Below are 23,792 nucleotides of genomic sequence, written 5' to 3'. Positions count from 1 at the left end.
TGATGTTTTCGTGCTTACTGTAGGAACCTGTTATAAAACATGCTGCTGCTGTTTGGATCTTCTCTGTTTGCTCTATCAGTCCTGTCTGGTAAGGGACCCAGAGTGACAAGCAGTAGTCTAGTATTGTTCAAATGAGGATTTTGTTAGCTGTCAGTGTGAGGACCACTCTTCCTGTAAATGTTTCCAATAAATCTGTTGGCTATCCTTATGACTAGTTTTATGTAGTCAATCAACTGTAAATTGCTTGGCACACTTTTTCCCAGATAAGTTATGTGATGGGTGTGATTGCTTACAGTAACTGTTCAGCAATCATATAACAAAATCTTTCCACCAATTTATGTGCTTCATGTTACAGCTTTTATGTTTGTTATTGATCAGCTGCCAATGTCTGCACCAAGTGTCGGTTCACTGCAAGTTTTCATGCATTCATCTACAATTTCCTTGTTTTGAGACTTCTCTACATACAACAGCATTGTTTGCAAATAGTCTCTTGGAGTGTCTGATATTATTCATTAGATCTTTTGTATCTTTTTAAACAGTAATGATCCTATGAACATACCCTTGCTGGACACTTTAAGTTACAAGGTTGACAATATAAAGTCATTTTGTAGTAAAAATATTTCTGTTAGGGTGAAGTGGGATAAGTGTAACCACGTTTTGGCATAGTTCAACTTTGACACCAAATTGCCAACTTGTTATTGAAGATATGATTTTGAAATTTTTCGTGCTTAAAGTTTAACTTATTGACTTTTAAACAATCTACATTTTGTTTTTGAAAAAAGAAATTATATGGTCAATTAATTGTTTTCAAAATTTTGTGTTGCGAGGTTACACTTGCCCCATGGTTCGGGGCAAGTGTAACCCCGCATTGTTGTACCCATACAGAGCATTGTAAAAGAGACTTGGGGTAAGTGACCTGATTACCCAATTTTTACTGAACTTGAGGATTTTTAAATTATTAAAATATCTTAAATTTTACTCAAGATATGAACTTTTTTGCACACGCCTCTTTGTATGTTATGAAATACACAGAAAATGTTAGCTAAACTAAAAAATAAGTTTTAGCCTAAACCATAAAACACTGAAACAGAATGCTTCATAGATGATTTATTTTTGTTTTAGGCCAGTAATTTATTAGTTTAAATTCTACAAAAGTAATATTTTTCCTTTAGTAGGCAATTTAACAAAAATAATAAAATATCTAGTATCAAGAGAAAAGAAAAATTCATTTTATAAGTTCACTTTCTATTATTTTTCATGGTAATTGAACTCAAGTTGTTGGCAATTTGTGTTTAACGCTAAACTGCCCTAATTCAAGTTATTATATTCACTCTTAGGCCCTAGCTGTTATTTAGTCACTGAATCTTGTATGAATAAAATGTAACACCAAATGTCAGGTCTCCCCTGCGACTCAAAGTAGGCTCAGGCAGCACTGGAATGGCGTCGGAGGATGGAACTTCCGTCTCATCTCTTCTATCAGGCCAGTAGAATGTGGTGCCATGCTTTGTCTTATTTTTGCATCTGAGGAAAATCACTTCTGGATCTCCTAAATCACTAATTTTGGTAACATGGCCATTAAAATGAACCTTCTTACATTTTGTTGCAAAAGCTACCAGAACATAGTTTCCAACTGTAATTTTATCTTTGGCTTCAAAAAAGTTTGCCTCTTTTTCTTCTTCACAGTTTATCATTTCATTCCTGAGATCGTCCAGTGTTATTATGGTCCCATTTTCTTCATCACCACTTATTAAAGATAGGCCTCCTTCAGTTTCACTTTCTTCACTTGTTGATTCAACTTCCAGTCTTTTTTTTTTTTCTTGTTACCCACATGAGCAATCAGGGATTTTTTTCCACAACATTCCCAAATGCCATTTCGGATAAAGTAACAGCACTTTGTTTGGAAGATTTACTTTTCATTACCAAGCCCTTTTTTATGTCGATAATGCTCTTTCGTTTTGCTTTCTCCTTATTATTCTTGTTTCCTTTGAAATCTTTTTCTTTATAGATGGCATCTTGAAAAGTGATAACTTCAGCTCCTGGTGCAATTCTTTCCTTCCTTGTTTTACCAGTGGGACTACACTATCGGACTGTCATATTTTATAAAAGGAAACGTGGTTTAAAAATATAGTAGACTTAAATAAAAAATAAAATATATCTCACACTAACTCCATATGTACAGGAAGGCCAGTTTAGTTGATCTAGTGTGATAGCAAAAACGAGGTTACGGCTTAAATAAATAAATCTGTTCCGGTAAGTTTGTTTGGGGCAAGTGTAACCCCCCCTGGTTACACTTGCCCCAGCCTGTTGGTTACACTTGCCCCACATAGGAAAAAGTTGGGGTAAGTGTAACCATGCCTGGCATATCAAGAGCTTTATCAGTAGAGTAAAATGAATCTCATATTTGAAATTGTCATGCAAAAGTTAGTTTGTAACCAAAAAATTGTGCAGTTATCTTTAAAACTGCAAGAATGACAGACTACCAAATTCTGAGCATGTCACTCACTCACAGAGTGAAAATGTAGACGTCAGTTAAAGTCCAAAAATTAATTACCAATTTATGTCAGATTTGACAACTTATGGTTAAATATAACAAAGAAAGGAGTAAATTAATATGTGTGATAGGTCAGAGGTAAAAATACAGCTTCTTTAAGGCATCATTAGCCGTGGTTACACTAACCCCATGGTTACACTTACCCCACTTCACCCTACTGATAAATCAGATGTATATGCAGTATTTAACAATTATTTTCTGAGTGTTACTGGTGAATTAAATAAAAATTTTAGTTTCTACAGGGAATCGTATAACTTTCTTGGCAAATGCCTTTCCAAGATTGATGTCTGAAATACTCCTCTGTGATACAGACAGTGGGGAGATTGAGACAATAATTAAATCACTGAAGACTAATGACTCTCATGGTTATGATGACGTGCCTAGCAGAATATTAAAGTACTGTTCTGCACATGTTAGCCCTGTATTTAGCAATGTTTGTAATTTTTCCTTTAGGAATGATCAGTTTCCTGAACGATTAAAGTACTCAGTAGTAAAGCCACTTTATAAAAAGGGAGAAAGGGATAATGTAGATAATTTTAGACCTATTTCTACTCCATCAGTGTTTGCTAAAGTTATTGAAAAGGCTGTGTATGCAAGGATAATTGATCATTTTTTATCACACAATTTGCTATCAGATGTACAGTTTGGCTCCAGAAGTTGTTTAACAACGGAAAATGCTATATTTTCTTTTCTCTGTGAGGTACTGGATGGGTTAAACAAAAGGTTTGGAAGCCTGGGCATATTTTTTGTTTTAACTAAGGCATTTGATTGTGTTGATCACAAAATATGGAAATACGGAAGTGTCAGATTCCACCCGTCTGCTTTGACCCATGACGTCACAAATATGGCAGAAACTACCATGCACTACGACTCCAATATGGCGCATGTGACGTCATTATATAAACATGACAACAGACATGAAAATACATCGAAAAACCAACACACACACGCCTTCCATATAAAACCTAATCAAACTAACAGGACAAGTGTGAGAAATTGAGGGTTTTTGGGTGGGGACAAACTAAATATAAACACATTCCACTACACCAAATGACAAAAACACTAAAATAGCAAGATCCCACAAACTTCCCAAATTCCACTACACACACAATCCACTGGAAATGATCACTTCCCTTGTCCTATATAGATCAACAGAAACAACCGATACCACACTATAAATCTCAGAAATTTCGACGCCACCACCACACTTAATCCTACCACAAAAAAACACCTAGAAAATCAAAATTGGAGTCGAACACTTCCCTTGACCTGTTATCCTTACGACATCTCCACATGTAGCCATCCCTAGTCAGAGATGCCGGAACTTTGGTAAGCCTCATTTCTTCACGACACACTGAACACTTCACGACTTCAATCAACAGGCCGAATAGCTGAAGAAATTTTATTAGAGACAACGCACTGTCCCCCATCATCCTCGACAACAAAGGACTGTTGACCTTGTCAGTCATACCCATACCTACCAAAGGCATAAACAAAGCAATTTACCAAAATTCACACACAATGAACAGAAAAAAAACAATGTGACATAACAAAACCAAAATCATTAACTCACTGAAAAATATTCCGCTGAAAGCACCGTCACCACCGATACTACACACGTGTAATGCTACTACGCAAATGAACCCCATATACCACATAACGCGCTGCCGTAAACACACCACCAGAGAGAACCACCGACCGCAACAATAGCCACCTATAAACACGCCACAAACTAAACCAAAAATATCACCTAACTCACAACACACAAACATACCACAAGAGAGCCCCAACGACCACATCAAAACGACACCTACAAACCCGCCACTCTCACAAACTAAACTCTGTGACCTTACATGCCACAACAGCTTTACGTCACAGGTCAAAGCTGACGGGTGGGATCGGTCGCTTCCGTCGACCCCAAAATATTGCTCCAGAAGATGGATCATTACGGAATACTGGGAGTAGCTCACAATTGGTTCACCTCTTACTTTAGCAACAGACAGCAAACGATCATTATTCACAATGTTTAGAATGGCTGTGATGTGAGGTCTGAGTGGGGATATGGTCAAGTGGGGGGTGCCCCGGCGATCAGTGTTGGGGCCACTCCTGTTTCTTATTTATATAAATGATATGCCCTCTAGTATTACAAGTAACTCTAAAATATTTCTGTTTGCTGATGACACTAGCTTGTTTGTAAAGGATGTTGTATGCAGCATTGGCTTGGTTTCAAATAGTGCAGTTCATGACCGAAGTTCATGGCTTGTAGAAAATAAACTAATGCTAAATCACAGTAAGACTCAGTTTTTACAGTTTCTAACGTACAATTCAACAAAACCTGACATTTTAATGTCACAAAATGGGCATATGATTAGCGAAACTCAACAGTTCAAATTTCTAGGTGTTCAGATAGATAGTAAACCGTCGTGGAAAGCCCACGTTCAGAATCTTGTTCAGAGGCTTAGTGCTGCCATTTTTACTATTTGAATGGTATCTGAAGTGAGTGATCATTCGACATGAAATTAGTCTACTTTGGTTATTTTCATTCACTTATATCGTATCGTATTATATTTTGGGGTAACTCTTCCCATTCTAAAAGGATATTTTTGGCTCAGAAATGGACGGTTCGGGCCATAAGTGGTCGACCCCTGTTCACGAGTCTGGGTATTTTGACATTGGCTGCTCTGTATACATTTCTTTACTGTCGTTTCTTGTTACCAGTATTAGTTTATTCCCAAGAATAATTAGCTTTCACTGAGTTAACACTCGGCAGAAATCAATCCTGCATTTGGATCAGATGTGCTTAACTCTTGTGCGGAAAGGTGTGCAGTATAATGCTGCATCCATTTTCAATAAGCTACCACTCGAATTCAAAACTCTTAGCAGTAATCCACGTGCGTTCAAATCAAAACTGAAGAGTTTCCTTGTTGGTCACTCCTTCTATTCTGTCGAGGAGTTCCTTGAAAAATTAAGTTGATTGTATTGTCGATTGCGTTTACTTAAACTTATGGATTTACTTTTTCGGGTTCATAAACATTTTATTTTTGTGTTATTACTTTTATGTTGTAATTTCATGTACTGACACATTCCATGATTTTGGAGATTTGTTCCTCAATTTGGTGCTATGGAACTTGATGTGCAAATAAAAAGAAAAGAAATGAAGGTTTCTCCGCACTCCTATGATCTGTTTGCCAGGCTCTTAATGCAATCTCAAGGCTGCTTTGATATTTTGTATGCTTGTATTTCGTTCATTTGGCGATAGTTTTCCGAAGTCAAGGAACGTGTCATCAACCAGTATGCTGACGTTTACTGCCTCATGGGTCTCGTGGACAAGGAACATGACATCAGCCTAGACGCAAGTGTTTGCTGCATCCTGGGTCCCATTGACTGAACAGAGCGAACTGGATTTCACAAGATTGTTATTTGTGTAATCTGTGTTGATTCCCACAGAGGAGATTTTTGGTTTCCAGAAAGATCATAATGTGTGAACATGAGGCTAGAGGGCTTATAGGACGCAGGAGGTGTGTTAGAGGAATAGTATCGTCTGAATCTGCCTTGGTCCCTTCCCCACCCTGTCCCCAACCACTCCAACACCACCTTACCCCTCAGACACTTTCTTTCCAATTCTTCTTTCATTTTCACAATCCCCATTGCCCCCGTCTCCTCTATACCTTACTCTCACATATCTGTTCTTGTTACCACCCTGTCTGACATCCTTAGCACCACCTCCTTCCTCATTTAACATCTTACTTCTGGGTCATTCCATGTCAAGTCACCCAGGCCTTGACACCAACCATGTCAGATTTTGATGAAACTTGGTACAATTACTTCTTTTATCATCCTGAAAGCACTTGTAAAATTTTTTTTGCTCTATCTCTTATAGTTTTTTTTATATATAAATTTTTAAAGTTTTTAGATTTGGCGTTGTTTCAGCAGTCAGAAATCGTAACTTAAACGTGTCCTCACAACTAAAAAAAATTGTATATTAAAGAATACTCAAGATATCAGTATGAAATTTTAGAATAAGTTTGTGTATTATATCTAAATGTTAAAAAAATTACCATAAAGATATATTAAAATCTTCCAAAGGAAAAAAAAATTTACAAGTTTTTTTTTAGCTAAAGGATGTTTAGTTTTACAAAAACTGCAGTATCTACTCTTAATTGTATAGACTATTAGATAAAAGAAAAATTATGTTGGCTTTTTAACCTGTTTAATAGTTATCTAATTTTTAAAATAATATTATATATAAAAACAAAGATGAGGTGACTTACCGAACAAAAGCGCTGGCAGGTCGATAGACACACAAACAAACACAAACATACACACAAAATTCAAGCTTTCGCAACAAACTGTTGCCTCATCAGGAAAGAGGGAAGGAGAGGGGAAGACGAAAGGAAGTGGGTTTTAAAGGAGAGGGTAAGGAGTCATTCCAATCCCGGGAGCGGAAAGACTTACCTTAGGGGGAAAAAAGGACAGGTATACACTCGCACACACGCACATATCCATCCACACATACAGACACAAGCAGTATAAATATGTCTGCTTGTGTCTGTATGTGTGGATGGATATGTGCGTGTGTGCGAGTGTATACCTGTCCTTTTTTCCCCCTAAGGTAAGTCTTTCCGCTCCCGGGATTGGAATGACTCCTTACCCTCTCCTTTAAAACCCACTTCCTTTCGTCTTCCCCTCTCCTTCCCTCTTTCCTGATGAGGCAACAGTTTGTTGCGAAAGCTTGAATTTTGTGTGTATGTTTGTGTTTGTTTGTGTGTCTATCGACCTGCCAGCGCTTTTGTTCGGTAAGTCACCTCATCTTTGTTTTTATATATAATTTTTCCCACGTGGAATGTTTCCTTCCATTATATTAAAATAATATTAATTGTATGTTAAAAATAAAAAGTACCAAGTGACTTAAGACACCGAAAATAAGTTTTTGTCTTCTTGGAGTAACAATGTACGCTTGGATTTTGTTTTGTTACTCCTGTGTTTTGAAGTAAAAAATTATTACAATGTTAAATAGTGCTTGGATAGTATTTTATTAAGTTTATTCGAACTTTCAGTAAGTACTGTTACTTAGTTTACAGAGATTCTTTTCCATTATACTATAAAAGTAACCAGAACAGTAATCAGACCAAAAGTGAAATCAGTATGTCAGATATTCAAGCCTGTAGTGTAGGGTTATTTCAAAAATCTGACTGTTTCCAAACAACCTACACACCTTCAAAAAAGTTACAACCGGTATCTGAATTGATTGAGGAAGAAAAAGATTTGATCCACTTACGATCTGGAATTAATCTGTGTGAATTTAAGAATATATTTTCACACCACATCTACTACTTTTTAAATGTTTTTGAAAAGTATCAAACAACATGTGTAGACCCACTAAAAAAACGCAAAAAGCCCATCAAAAAATCGTTGAGAAGTGAAGGCTTGGATCTTTCTTAACAATTACTGACAAAAAATATTAGCATAAAACCTGGACAAAAGCTTTGCTCAACATGCCGTAACTTTTGTGAGGAAAAATTAAGAGTTGAAGTCAATGAAAGTGAAACAGATGATGAAGTGATGGTTGAATTAGAATCATTGGAATCCAGAAATGAATCCCTCATACAAACAAACATTGCTCTTGATAATTTAAGTTTAACACCGATAAAGCTTCATGGCATGTCAGAACAAAGTAAAGGGTCTTATTTTAAAAGGAAGGTTAGCAGTATTGAAAAGACTGCTAAAAAAGGCGGTTTCAAAAGCATTAAAATATGATGCACCAAGTTCTGATGATGACGAAGAAGATACAAGTGTGGTTGAGAAAGCAAAGGATTTTGATGTATTGATTTCTCTTATGAAAGAGAAGATTTCATCTGTTGGGTGGTCTAGAAAAATCCAGATTCTAACCTTGGCTCCAGATTCTTGGAGTCGAAATAAAGTGATGAAAGAATTTAATGTAAGTGAGTACATGGTGCAACAAGCTAGAAAGCTAGAATCTGAAAAGGGTATTTTGGAAACTCCTGGTCCAAAAAAAGGTAAAACTCTTTCTGAAAATACAGTAAGACTTGTAACAGATTTTTATGAAAAGGATGAAAGTTGCAGAGTGCTACCTGGAACAAAAGACAAAGTAAGTGTTCAAGAAAATGTTTACATGCAAAAAAGACTCATTTTGTGTAACTTGAGAGAACTCTATTATTCTTTCAAACAGGAGAATCCCGAGGTAGAAGTAGGATTTTCAAAATTTTGTTTCTTGAGACCTAAATGGTGTATCCTTGCTGGTGCTGCAGGCACATACACTGTATGTGTATGCAGTATCCACCAGAATGTTAAACTATTACTGGATGCTGTGAAAATTGAAGAATCTTATAAAGACCTAATTAAGATGCTTATGTGCAACACGGAAAACCAAAACTGCATGCTACATCATTGCGACAGCTGTCCTGCAAATACTGCACTAATGAGTACTTAACTAAAAAACTGAGTGACGATTGTGATTTAGGAGAAGAAATTGTAATTAGTCAGTTGGTTAACACAGACAGGGCAGAAATGATCAAACAGTCTATCAGTGTTGAAGACTACATTTCTTTATTGGTTAGGTCATTGGAAAAGCTCACCCCGCACTCATTTATAGCAAAATCCCAATCAGCAGCCTTTAAAATATTGAAAGAAGACCCACCAATCAAAACAGCAATTATTGTGATGGATTTCAGTGAAAATTATTCCTTTGTTATACAAAATGAGATCCATAGTTACCACTGGAATAGAGGTGGTTGTACTCTACACCCAGTTGGAGTTTTTCTAAGAAATGAGGAAAACAATGTTTTTGTTTCCAACCACTGTTTTATTAGTGATGACCAAGAACATGACACTGGTTTTTTTAACTTTGTACAAAAAGAAATTACAAAGTGGCTGTCATTACATCATACTGGCATTGACTCAGTTCACTACTTTACAGATGGTTGTGCTGGGCAGTACAAAAATAGAAACAGTTTTAAAAATTTGACTGAACACTTGAGAGACTTTAATTTAAAGGCCCAACACACTTTTTGCAACAAGTCATGGGATGTCAATTTGTGATGGCCTAGGAGGAACTATTAAAAGAATTTTAAGGAAAGCCAGTCTACAGCTTTCAGACGAAGAACAAATAATGACAGCAATCGCTGTGTACAAGTTTTGTGGAAAAAATATTGAAAACATTCATTTTCACTTTATTGACAAAAAAGAAGCTGATTTGCTACGGTTAAAACTAGAAAAACGTTTTTCAGCAACCTGAACCATTCCTGGAACTTCAAACCACTTCCAACAAACAACCTTGCAATTAGAAGGACTACAGATAGTGCAAAACCCTCCTTAGTCTTTTCTTTCCATTCTTCTTGTGATTGGGTTTGTGTTGAACCATCCATAAATAGCTATGTGGCTGCAAATTATGATGGTAACTGGTACTTTGGACTGGTAAAAACAATATTCAATGATGAAGAAGAGGCAGAAATTCTATTTCTACATCCTTCAGGACCAGCTACATCATTTTATTGGCCTGAAAGAGAAGATTCTTGCATAGTGCCTGGAAGAATGTATTACTTCAAAAAAAAACTGTATCAAAAGAACTGAAAGCTCTTGGATGAAGTGAGAAAACAGTTTGAGTCAGCATTAATGTTTATTAAAAAGACAAAATTACTCAAAAAATTCAATGTTTCAAGCAATCAGTTGGGTTATACAAAAGTGTCGTAAGTACACCGTCTTTGTACATAATTCTAATGTAATCTACTATCATTAATAAACATGTTAAAAAGCCATCATTATTTTTGTTTTATCAAGTAGCCTATATGTTTAAGAGTAAATTAAAACATTTGAGCATTCTATCAGGTCTGAGACTCTAGATATTGCAATTCTTATAAAACAAAACATCCGTTAAAAAAAATACATATTTTTTCATAGAAAATATTAATATATTTTAATAGTATCATTTTTATCTTCAAATATGTATAATAAATAAACTTGCTGCAAAAATTCATGATGTTATCTAAAAGAGTTTTTAAGATAAGCAATTTTAAAGTTTTGAATACAAATTAAATTTACCATTTCCGAAGGTTCGGAAAATGCAAAACATAAAAACTTTAAAAATTTATTGAAAAAAAAAAACTATAAGAGATACAGCAAAAAAAAAAAAAAAAATTGCAGGTGTTGTCAGGATGATATTAGAACCATTTGAGCCAAATTTCATGAAAATCTAAGGAGGTGGGTGTAAAATTTATTTTTTATTGTGTGATTTGATATGGAATGACCCTTCTTATAACGTAACTCAGGTCCCGACATCTTAGTACAGTCTGTATTTCTCTCTGTCGATACAGATTTTCAAACAGTGGCTTAAGTTCTCTGAAAATGGACTCTCCTTTAGTTTGAAATGCGGAAGAGGGAGAAGTGAATACTGTAGAGCCTATATTTAGTTCTGTAAAATTACTGTTTCAGCACCAACAATTCATGTAGCATGTCATTTGGAGTCAGTAAATAGAGTAAAATGTTCCAAATTTTTGGTTGTAGCCCTACATATTGATGATAACTTGAAATGGAATTAACATTGCACTGAGCTCAGCTAATTTTCTCTTCATGTAATTGGGCCATTCCATACCAATTAGTCTAATTTTGGAAAAAGTTCTCACATGACAATAATATATTTTGCTGAATGTGTTCCCAGTGAACAGGATGAAGTTTTACTTTCACCAGTATAGTACTCGCAGAGGGACAGTTATTTGTTTGACCACATAACACAGCTTTCAGTACTGCACCCCTGAGTTTTTAGTAACTTTGAGAAACAATATATCCAACAATAATTTCTTGAAGCAAACAAAAGTAAGGGGCCTAGGTCACTTTGTAAAACTTGTTGTTCTAATAAGTGAAATGGTGGTAGTGGCGGTAGTAAAAATGATTTCTGTAAAGCTCTGAGAATTAAAGCAAAGTGGAAGTGCATTGAAAATATGCCCATATTCCACTGGTACTCAAATGTGACATCATTTATTATGTTCTACAATTGTTCAGTTCTCTCTTGGGAAGATATCTATAGTCCCAATGGCTAGGAAGCGAGATTCAGTCCAAATGACTCAAAAACCTAATAATAATAAAATGGGTGTCTTTTACCATGACTTATCAAGGCGTATTCCAACCTGTTTTTCTGCTGTAATAAATACGGAATCAAACTGATGATAAACTTAAAAATTCAACTGTATGTTACCGATACACTGAAGATCGTGGTAGTCATAGCCTATAAACTGCCTTCAAGCTTTACAACATTGTCTCAGTGTGTAAATTTTGGTGAAGTTCTCAGCTGTCTGCCTGACATATTTAGAAGAGAATTCATGTTACAGAGCATTTTGAGTGTCTGTTTATTGTGCAATGTTATTGATGTGCTAGTTTAACTTTGGTTCACAGTTAAACATATTTTGTACTCACGTTTTGCAGTTTTTGTGGACCATTAGTGTAATGATGAAAAATTGCGTAAATGTATTACTAACTTAACCACTGCTGGTTTCTTCTTCTTCTTGTTGTTGTTCTTTCTTTGGAAAAAAAAGGTCAGAGACAGGTGATTTGTGTACCACAGGTTCCCAAGCCTGATAAGGATTTCTTTACACAGGATACCAAACCTCATCCTAAGTTTATATTTACTTCAAGATACTTGATTTTTTACAGGCTTTATGAATTTGCTATAGAATGTCACAAGGAAAACTTTACTGCCAGCCAGATGATGTCTGATGATGCTGGAATAACTACAGTAATGTGCTGTCATGGTACCCTGGACTTGTCACAACATAATGGCCAGTAAAATGAATTTGCTGGTCCATGTGAGTGCACAGAGCTTATTAAAGCATCCTTCTGCTCAAAGGAAGTATCACAGATATTTCAGTCCACCACTCATTTTTCATAAATTCATGCAGCATATTGTCTTGGATGGAGGTCTAATGTTACTATAAACTGATCACCCAGAACATTATGACCACCAACCTACTATCAGTATAAACCTGCCCATGCTATAGCAGCATCACCTGGTGAGGAAAAACTGCTAGTCAGACACACGCATGATGCATGTAGTATCAGTGAGTGAGCTGTCCCTATGTAGAATGGGGAAGGCACGTAATCTATCAGAGTTTGGCCGACAAAAGATTGTGATGACCCAGAGGCGAGGCACAAGCACTTCGGAAACTGCACAACTTGTTGGGTGTTCGAGAAATGCTGTGGTGAGTGTCCTCAACACGTGGAGAAACCGAGGTGAAACCACGTCCAGATATCATGGGGTTGGGTGGCCACCCTTCCTCATAGATGTCGAACGTCATAGGCTGGACAGACTGGTTCAACAGGACTTGTGGCGGAACTAACCTATGGCTTTAATTCTGGGCAGAGTACAATTGTGTCTGAATATATAGAGCAACGAACACTCCTGACAATCTGACGATGCACCTCCACAGCCAGTGACCCATGCATGTGCCAAAAACGAACGATATGGGCATTTGACCATCGGCACTGGACATTGGTGCAGTGGCAGTGTGTTGCATGGTCCTATAAAACCCAATACCTTCTTCACCGTGCAGGTTCCCCCTGTGGGTCCGGGGGTTAGAATAGTCCCGAGGTATTCCTGCCTGTAGTATGAGGCGACTAAAAGGAGTCCCTCCCCCTCAAGGGGGTAGTTAGCGCCTCCGTCCGGAGACGGACAGTTCCACGACCTATATTTGCAGTCATTTTGGTTTTTCACTTCTTCTGGTTTCTTCCTTCCTTTGATTGGTTCCTTTCTTTGTTCTTCTCCATCTCACTGTCTTACTTACTCTTTCCCTTGCCTTCTCCTCCTTGCCTTCTCCTCCTTGCCTTCTCCTCCTTGCCTTCTCCTCCTTGCCTTCTCCTCCTTGCCTTCTCTGGTCTCTGCCTCTATACCTTATTTTTCCTCTTCTTCCTTCCTCCCTGTGCGTGCCTGAAGGCCGACCCACATGTTCGCACGCATAGCCAGTGACGGGGTAACGCATAGCCAGTGATGGGGTAACGCGTAATTCCCCGCCCTGGGTAGACAAATAAGGCACGCACGTACCCCCTGGTAAAGGTCAGGCCCAGGGAGGGGTGATTGCCTGAGCTGACACCTTCCGACCATGCTGATTGGTCCCTCCGTCCATTTCTCGGGATTTCTCTTCTTCTTCTCTCTCGACTTCTGCCCAAAAACGGAAACTTGACCAGCCACCAGTGACAAAAGTACTACCGCCTGCCCCACAGTTCCTCGTAGTTTCTTGATCTGAGGACAGAAAGGATTTTTCCTCTGTCAACCCTTTCGTTATCCAGAAGGGCGTAGATGCCATAGCCGGATCTGTCAAGTCTTGTACCAGGTTGCGTAACGGTACCTTGTTACTAGAAACTGAGAGCGCCTTTCAGGCACAAAAACTGCTTCGGGCCACACTCCTGTACACGTTCCCTGTCCGGGTAGAGGCTCACCGCACTTTGAATTCGTCTCGTGGTGTGGTATATACTAGATCACTCGACGGATTGACTGACGAGGAGATTCAGTTTTTCCTCGCTGAGCAGGGCGTGACGGCTGTCCATAGGGTCATGAAAAAGGTCAACAATGACCTTGTACCAACTCGGACACTTTTCTTGACCTTTGATAGTGTTCAGCTGCTGTTGCGCATCAAAGCGGGCTACAAGGTTATTTCTGTTTGCCCCTATGTCCCGACACCTACCCGCTGCTAGCAGTGTCAGCATTTTAATCACACTCGCCAGTCTTGTTCCAATGTGGCTAAATGTGTCACTTGTGGCAGGGATGCCCCTGAGGGTGACTGTCCACCTCCGTCTCCTCGTTATGTGAACTGTCAGGGTGACCATTCAGCGTCCTCCCGCGACTGTCCCATCTGCAAGGAAGAATGCTGTATACAGGAAATTCGGGTCAAAGAGAAAGTGTCCACCTCAGCTGCTTGCAAGCTATTTGCTAGTAGGAAGCCCATGCTGCTCCCAGCAGGGAAATAAAATACTGTCCTCGCCTCTCCTCGGACTGCCAGGGAGGTGGCGACACAGACACGCGATCTGACTGTTAGCACTACGGTCGTCCGTTCGGCCAGTGTTAAGATCACCCGGTCGACGTCTCTTCTTCCTCCCGTCACCCCTCAGACACAAGCACCTTCATCAGCTTCTGCCAAGATGAAGACCCACAAGTCAGATGCACGGGCCTTCAAGAAGGAACCGTCCCGTGCAGACTTCCTACGTACCTCGAACTCCCAGCCATCGACCAGTACTTCCACTAAACGACCTTCCAAGAAGGCTCATAGGAAGCACAGTTCTCCTTCTCCGCCACGGCGCATTTCTTCTCCTTCGCCACCCAGCGGTTGCTGCCCCAGGCCGTCATCCGTTTTGCCTGGCCGCACCGCTGGTAGCCGAACATCTGGCCGTTCACCGGCGGAGGAAGCTCCCCCTTCCGGCCATCTTAACAAGATGGCCGATGAACCTATAGAACCAATGGACGATGATTGTCCGCCTACTGATAGCGGCAGCAGTGCTCGCTCGAATCCAGGCCCTTAGCGGCCTTCGAGGTGACCCCTTCTTGCATCTTCTTTTTCTTCTCACGATGGCACTTATTCACTGGAATATTCGCAGCATTTGTTCCAACCGAGAGGACTTGAAGTTGCTGCTCCGCTTGCACCGTCCGCACGTCGTAGCCCTCCAGGAAACGAAGCTACACACATGCGATCAAATTGCCTTGGCACACTACACCTGTGGCAGGTATTCCGGCTCATGGAGGGATTATGTTGCTGGTCCGGGATGATATTTACTACACTCCCATCACATTGCTCACTGGCCTGCAGGCGGTTACTGTCCAAATTATTCTCCCCACTTTTACATTTTCCGTTTGTACCATTTACACTCCATCGTCATCTGCCGTTACCGGGGCAGACATGATGCAAATTATTGCTCAGCTACCTGCACCATTTTTGTTAACTGGAGATTTCAATGCCCACCATCCCCTTTGGCGCTCTCCAGCATCCTGCCTGAGGGGCTCTCTGGTAGCAGACCTTTTCAACCAGCTCAATCTTGTCTGCCTCAATACTGGCGCCCCCACTTTTCTTTCGGACACAACTCACACCTATTCCCATTTAGACCTCTCTATATGTACTACCCGACTTCCATGCCGGTTTGAGTGGTATGCACTTTCTGATACATATTCGAGCGACCACTTCCCGTGTGTTATCCATCTCCTGCATCATACCCCCTCTCCGTGCTCAACTAGTTGGAACATCTCCAAAGCAGACTGGGGGCTCTTCTCTTCCAGGGCGACCTTTCAGGATCAAACCTTCACAAGCTGCGATAGTCAGGTCGCACACCTCACAGAAGTCATTCTCACTGCTGCTGAATATTCCATCCCTCACACTACTTCTTCTCCACGTCGCGCACCGGTCCCCTGGTAGACCGCAGCATGTAGAGACGCTTTACGTGCTCGTCGACGTGCTTTACGCACCTTTAAACGCCACCCTACAGTGGCGAATTGTATCAATTATATACGATTACGTGCATAGTGTCGTCGTATTATTAAAGAAAGCAAGAAAGCCAGCTTGGCTGCTTTCACAAGCACCTTTAACAGTTTTACTCCTTCTTCTGTTGTCTGGGGTAGCCTGCGCCGGCTATCTGGCACTAAGGTCCACTCACCAGTTTCTGGCTTGACGGTCGCGAATGACGTCCTTGTGGCCCCTGAGGATGTGTCCAATGCCTTCGGCCGCTTTTTCGCAGAGGTTTCGAGCTCCGCTCATTACCACTCTGCCTTCCTCCCCCGAAAACAGGCAGAGGAGGTTAGGCCCACCTAACTTCCGCTCCTCGAATCGTGGAAGTTATAATGCCCCATTCACCATGCGGGAACTCGAAAATGCACTCGCCCGGTCACAGTCCTCCGCTCCAGGGCCTGATTCTATTCATATTCAGATGCTGACGAACCTTTCTCCTGCAGGTAAAGGTTTCCTTCTTCGTACTTATAATCGCATCTGGATTGAGGGCATGTTCCCGCATGCTGGTGCGAGTCTATTGTTGTACCGATTCCTAAGCCGGGAAAGGACAAGCACTTGCCTTCCAGTTATCGACCCATCTCGCTTACCAGCTGTGTCTGTAAGGTGGTGGAGCGAATGGTTAACTCTCGTTTGGTTTGGCTGCTCGAATCTTGACGCCTACTTACCAATGTACAATGTGGATTTCGTAGGCGCCGCTCTGCTGTTGACCATCTGGTTACCTTGTCGACCTTCATTATGAATAACTTCTTGCGGAAGCGCCTGACTGCGGCTGTGTTCTTTGATTTGGAGAAGGCTTAAGACACCTGTTGGAGGGTGCGCATTCTCCGCACCATGCATACATGGGGCCTTCGCGGTCGCCACCCTCTTTTTATTCGTTCCTTTTTAATGGATGACAGTTCAGGGTACGTGTGGGTTCTGTCCTGTCAGACACCTTTCGCCAGGAGAATGGGGTGCCACAGGGCTCAGTTTTGAGCGTCGCTCTCTTCGCCATCGCGATCAATCCAATAATGGATTGCCTCCCAGCTGATGTATCAGGCTCCCTTTTCGTGGACGATTTTACCATCTATTACAGTGCACAGTTGTACATGTTTCCTGGAGCGCTGTCTTCAGAGTTCTCTTGAAAGTCTTTACTCCTGGAGTGTCGCCAATGGCTTCCGTTTTTCTGCCGAGAAGACGGTCTGTATTAACTTCTGGCGCTACAAAGAGTTTCTCCCACCGTCCTTACGACTCGGTCCCGTTGCTCTCCCATTCGTGGAGACAACTAAATTTTTAGGTCTTACATTTGACAGGAAACTTAGCTGGTCTCCACATGTGTCATATTTGGCTGCCCGTTGTACCCGTACTCTAAATGTCCTCCGTGTTCTTAGTGGTATGTCGTGGGGAGCGGATCGAACCGTCCTACTTTGCCTATATCGGTCGATCGTCCGCTCCGAGCTGGATTATGGGTGCTTTGTATACTCCTCTGCACGGCCGTCCATCTTACGCCACCTCAACTCCATACAACATCGGGGTTTACGTCTTGCGATCGGAGCGTTTTGTACTAGTCCCGTCGAGAGTCTTCATGCTGAAGCCGGTGAATTGCCACTCACCTAGCGGCGCGATATACTGCTTTGTCGGTATGCCTGTCGGCTACTGTCAATGCCCGACCACCCGTCTTATCGTCAATACGGGTTGTATGTCTCTGCCCTGCTACCCCCTGGAGTTCGCTTTCATCGCCTCCTTCAGCACCTTGATTTTTCACTCCCTGCAACCTTTAGAGTGGGCGAGAGCCACACGCCACCTTGGCTCCAGGCTCAGGTTCACGTTCACCTTGACCTCAGCTCGCTCCCAAAGGAGGTTACCCCCGGTTCAGTATACCACTCCCGTTTTGTCGAACTTCGTTTGAAGTTCATTAGTATGACCTTCATTTATACAGATGGCTCTAAGACCAGTGATGGGGTGGGTGTTCTTTTATTGTCGGGGCACAAAGTTTCAAATACTGGCTCCATGGCCATTGTTCGGTCTTCACAGCTGAGCTCTTTGCCCTCTACCAGGCTGTTCTGTACATCTGCCGCCACCAACATTCTGCTTATGTCATCTGCTCTGATTCCCTGAGCACCATCCAGAGCCTCAGTGATCTGTATCCGGTTCACCCTTTCGTGCACCGGATCCAACGCTCTCTTCAGCAGCTGGTGGACGACGGTTCTCCGGTTAGCTTTATGTGGGCTCCTGGCCATGTCGGTATCCTTGGGAACGAAGCTGCAGATGCCGCGGCCAAAGCTGCGGTCCTCCAGCCTCGGACAGCTTCTTGTTGTGTCCCTTCGTCAGATTGTAGTAGGGTCATTTGTCGGCGCATTTTATCGCTGTGGCATGCCGATTGGGCTGCACTTACGGACAACAAGCTTCGGGCCTTGAAACCTCTTCCCGCGGCTTGGACGTCCTCCTCACGCCCTTCTCGGCGGGAGGAGGTCGTTTTGGCCCGGTTACGAATTGGACACTGCCGGTTCAGCCATCGCCATCTGCTGACGGCTGCGCCATCGCCGTTCTGCCCGTGTGGGCAATTGCTGACGGTCCGCCACATTTTAACGTCCTGTCCGGATTTTAATACACTGCGTCTTGATCTTGGCCTGTCATGTACTCTGGATGCCATTTTAGCGGATGACCCAGGAGCAGCTGCTCGCGTTCTTCATTTTATCAACTTGACAAACCTGTCTAAGAACATTTTATTATGCTGTTTTTTTAACTCCTCTGCCTGTCTATGTCTTTTATAGTATTGTCCCTTTTAGTTGCTGTTTTAACCTTGTGCCTCGCGGCGCATTCCTAACTTAGTCTGGGCGCTAATGACCATTGTAGTTGTGCGCCCTAAAACCACAAAAAGAGAGAGAGAGAGAGAGAGAGAGAGAGAACCGTGCAGGTGGGAGGGCGCAAAACCTTCATCTTCCAGAGGAACAGCTCTTCGACACACGTATTGTGGGATGGAGACAAGCTGGTCGTGGATCCATGGACGTCCAGGGGTCCAGTGGAGCTCATGCAAGGCACAAAGATGGCCAAGAAATATCGTGCACTGGTTGCAGACCACGTACACTCCTGCATGATGATCGTGTTTCCTAATAGCAGTGGCATTTTTCAACAAGAGAATGCTCCATGTCTCAAGACCTCGAGTGTGATGGAGTTTCAGTTGAGGTGCTGCCCCCCCCAGCTCATCAGATCTGAACCCAATTGAACACATCTGGGATGTGATTGAGTGTGACGCCAGAGCTCATTGACCCCTTCCCTGGAATTTACTGGAATTAGATAACTTGTGTGTGCAGATGTGGTGCTAAATCCCTCTAGCAACCCTGCAAGACCTCATCGCTTCCATGCCATGATTTGTCACCATTGTTATCTGTGCCAAAGGTGGACTACCGCCATTAGATAGGTGGTCATAATGTTCTGGCTGATTAGTGTATCTCCTTCACTACTCGTTAATTTTAACCAGAGATGTGACCTCATTTGAAACTTATCTGGCCTGAATTTTTGTTTCCTTAGTTGGAAAATAATGTTTTCCTCCAGTTCCTGTTAGACTGCATACATGTTTAAACTTCTCTTTGTGTTCAATTTCTTCTTTGCCGATGAAAGTAAATTTAATGCTCTCAGTGCAGAAGTGAAACAGATTTTGCCTCCAGACATGACAATATGCTGCACACATTTATAATAGAATGGCAGATGGCTCATCATTCCAGCGTTTTCTTTTCCCAGACAGATTTCACAGCGATGAAGCATGCAGTCTTTGGATTCCAAATAACACACAGTTTTAGCAATCAGACTCTTATAATCTTCTTTAATTGGAGTGCTTGCAAGCATTAGTTTCACATTTTGGTGTAAAGTGCAAACACAGACTGAGTGGGTTCGTGCACCACCCACAGTGAGGGACCATTTTGGCCGGAATTCGCAAAATTTGGAAAATCCAATCTTCATTCTGAAAAAAAAAAAAAAAAAAAAAAAAAAAAATTATTACCACTCTTTCTTTTATGGCATTTGGAATCTTCTTGCAACACTCGTTCTTTGGCAGAGCTAATATACCATTTTCTGCCTGTAACTTCCTTGCTGCTTTTACCATCCTCTCTGAAACACCAAATTCTTGCATTGTCAGTATTTCCAATTTTTTAGGGTGCTTTGACAATTGCAACTTCTCTTTCAATTCTTTAATCAGCTACTTATAATCTTCACAATCAGGACATGTCTTGCTTCTACTAGGTGTTTGAAGATCTTTCGGGGCGAATCCTCCAGCAGCGGCAATGTTATTCGCAGTTGCCTCTTGAGCTTCGCTTATTTTTCGTTTTGTGTAACCTTTCACATTCCTTTTTGATACTCTCTAAAATTATAGAGGGGAGACCCCAAAAGCAGTTATACTTGAATCGATTGATACTTCTGAAAATACAAAAGAATCATAGAAAATGGGAACTTTCTTAAGAATACGACAGAAAATAATTAAATAACCTGATAAACATTTCTAAAGAGTCACCTCATACCTTCAAATAATTTTTACTTACCAAAAAAAGATGTTTATCCAGTAATGACAACACACTTTACATCATTTAAAAAGGCACATACAACATCTGAACACTCTTCACTACACAACAGTGTGCTTCACACTGATTGTTGAAGCATGTTACCAAACTCCATTGTTGACACTAAACTGGTCTGTCTCCAAAATAAAAACAACTTATTCTAATCAGACAAGGTGAGCTCAGATAACTCAGTTATTATTTGAGCAATCTGGATGCCACTTGCAGAGCTTTATGACACGCTGACAGGTTGCAGATAACTAAAGTATCAGCTGCAGAAAATTATTCTTTCAGTAGATACAAGGCAATAAAGTATAACCAAAATTTGGAACGACAAGATTTATGAGCCACTCTGATAGCACACTGTGATAAATTTACTATACTTTGATCTTTTGTACTAAAACTAAGCTTTGTACCCAAAAAGTTGAACAGGATCATAAAGTTTCAGCACGACAGATCTCTTAGATCCTGAGCAATGGTAAAACAAAGTTGATCATTTATTCATTTCAGTCGCAATGTCGACAAACGAGCTTTTACGAAAAGGTGGCTAGTGGCCCCACCATACTACTTATGAAACTGTATTTTGACAGTGCTTCATGTAGTGTCTATATGTACATCCTGTAAAAAGTTCATCGAAATTGGAGATGATCGAGTAAGGACTGTTACGCCACTTGACATGTCAACAGCTACAACATGGGAGTGGGAATACCATCTGTTCTCATTACCAAAGCTGCCATTGGCTCAGAAAGGTGTTAAATATTTACTCACAAAAATCTTTGATCCTTTGTCCAATAACATAAAATGTCCAACAGGTGGCAAAACAAATTTTATATCTTGTCTGAAATAATGTCTTCTGAACAATGTCTCCCATTTTTTAGCATTTTTAAAGACTAATGCCAGGTGCATCAAAAAGTGTCTACACATTTTGAACATTCTTACAGCATTTATTTTCGTAACTACAAGTGTACTTTCTTGTTAAATTTATTGTGCTAAATGATTGTTAAAGGATACTTTAAAATTATTGACCTTCTGCACCAACACATTTCTGAGTATGAGTTGTCACAGATTCTGTAGCTCATACAATAGTGTCCATTGGTAATTCCCTGCTTGACTCTCAGCCCAAAGTCTATCCAGCTTACCTGGGACGCAGTAAGAGGGAACGTGTACTGTTGTAACAGCACTCGTTCCCACTTACTGTGTCCCATAAGAACAAAATGGAGTGGTATGAGGCTGGAGAGCGTTAAGGAAACTCTGTGGGTCCCAAGTGTCCTGTCACTGACCAGGTACAGTTTGGTCAGTGTGTGCCCACACATAGCTGCGATAGTGTGGACGAGTACTTTCTCATTTCACTTCAATTGAGATAACTTTGTAATTGATTCTGCAATGAGTTGGCATGGTGGAGGTAGGGCATTAGCCAGTTGTAGCTGTTCCTTTAGCTCCATGTGTTCACTGTGTTGCATGTTCAGCTGGCACAAGCGGCAGCCTTCCCAGGCAACGCAGGGTGGATGAGGTGGGAGTGGGCTAGGTGAAGACACGAGATAGATTGTTTCTGCATGTTATGTATGAGCTGGCAACCGCACTCCCCTCTACAGACATGTCAGCCACAAAGTTATTTTATGAAGTATAGTAATAAAATCTGTCAGTGCCATACATGGCAAGAATACAATAGAAAATGCAAGATGGAAAAGCTCAAAGAGACCTATAGTAGAGAAACTGCACCATTTGTTCACTCCAGGCAAATTTGTAGCTTTTTCAACAATAATGCGGGGCTTTACTTCAGCTCAGTAGCTGATTGACAGGTCCATTAAATTTGAGTTGTACTCCCATCCAAACTATAGTGCCCATAAATCCTAGTTCACATGTAACCACCACTAAAAATAGTTTACAGAGCTGTACCCTTTGGTGTAAGTTGTCATCACATAGTGCACTAGTGTCAAAATGAATGAAAGCAACTTGCTTCCTCATTTCAGAGTGCATCACACACTACTAGCACTTGCACCTCACTGTGTGACCATACCTGGAAGAGTTTTGTGGGGAACATTAAAACGCATCAAACACCACATTTGAGCAGTCATGACTGGTAGACATGCAATGTCACCCTAATTGGCATTTTTGCCTATCACACACTGTTACACATACCTTGAATTGGTATCGTAAAGGTGTAATTGTTACCATCATTTGGTTGATCAGCCCCATGCCATCTCTCCACTATCTCTGAATCATAGCAACATTCTCAGTTTCCAATACCGTTCCATAACCTGCTTCCACATTTCAAGGCCCAAACATACATTTGCCATCTTGATCTCGGTCTCCTGACAGTGACTGGAGTTCACAGCTAGAACAATGATTTTCTGCTATTTATTGAGAAAATGTAAAATTAGCCTTTCCCAGAAATTTAACATGTAGGTAGGAAAAAAAAAAAAAAATTGTGACCACCTTGTTCTCTGTTTACATCTTTTTGACAAATCACCTATCTTTTTTTTAATTAAATTTTAGTCTAGTGTGCTACTTAGTAACCTTTAAGTAGTCGGTACATAGCTGTGCACAAGACTAACTGTATATACCAGGATGAATTTTCACTCTGCAGCAGTGTGTGTGCTGAGTTAAAACTTCCTGGCAGGTTAAAACTGTGTTCCGGACCAGAACTGGAATCTGGGGTCTTTGACTATTGTAGGTGATTGCTCTACCTACTGAGCTGTTTAGACACGATTCACCCACTTAGTTGGCGAAGCCATTGCCTGGGATATGCAAAGGTTCTGTGCTAGAGTCATGGTCTGGCACACAGTTTCAACTTGGCATACACTCCACTGCAGAGCGAAGATCTGCTACGAAAAATTCCCTTTAGGCTTTGGCTAAGCCATTTCTCTACAATATCTTTTCTTCCAGGATTGCTAGTCTCATAAGGTATGCAGGAGAACTTATGTGAAGTTTGGGAAGTAGGAGATGATGTTCTGGCTGAATTAAGCCACTGAAGGGAATTGATTCCTTTGTGGGTAGCAGATACAGAGTAGTTGCCTGTAAAATGCAAGGTTTCCAGGTTGAAGTTCCATTCCAACATAGGGTTTTAATCTGCCAAGAAGTTTCAAATTGAATATATATAGCCTGTAAACTACTCATTCCACATTGCCTCCATGAAACTTTCGTAAATGATCTATGTAACCGTTAACTAAGTAACAAGGAGCTGTGACAGATAGACCCTCTTAAACTTTTTTCATGCTTATA

General features: G+C 40.9%; 1 protein-coding gene across 4 annotated transcripts in view; it reads left to right on the top strand.

The window, feature by feature from the left end:
• The window catches only part of LOC126424945 (uncharacterized), a 176,956-nt gene that overhangs the window by 1,039 nt on the left and 152,125 nt on the right, over positions 1-23,792 (top strand). The window lies entirely within an intron of this gene.

The sequence above is a fragment of the Schistocerca serialis genome, chromosome 10, assembly GCF_023864345.2.
Source record: "Schistocerca serialis cubense isolate TAMUIC-IGC-003099 chromosome 10, iqSchSeri2.2, whole genome shotgun sequence".
Lineage (NCBI taxonomy): Eukaryota > Metazoa > Arthropoda > Insecta > Orthoptera > Acrididae > Schistocerca > Schistocerca serialis.
The sequence above is the reverse complement of the archived record's forward strand: the minus strand, read 5'-3'. Positions and strand labels throughout refer to the sequence as shown.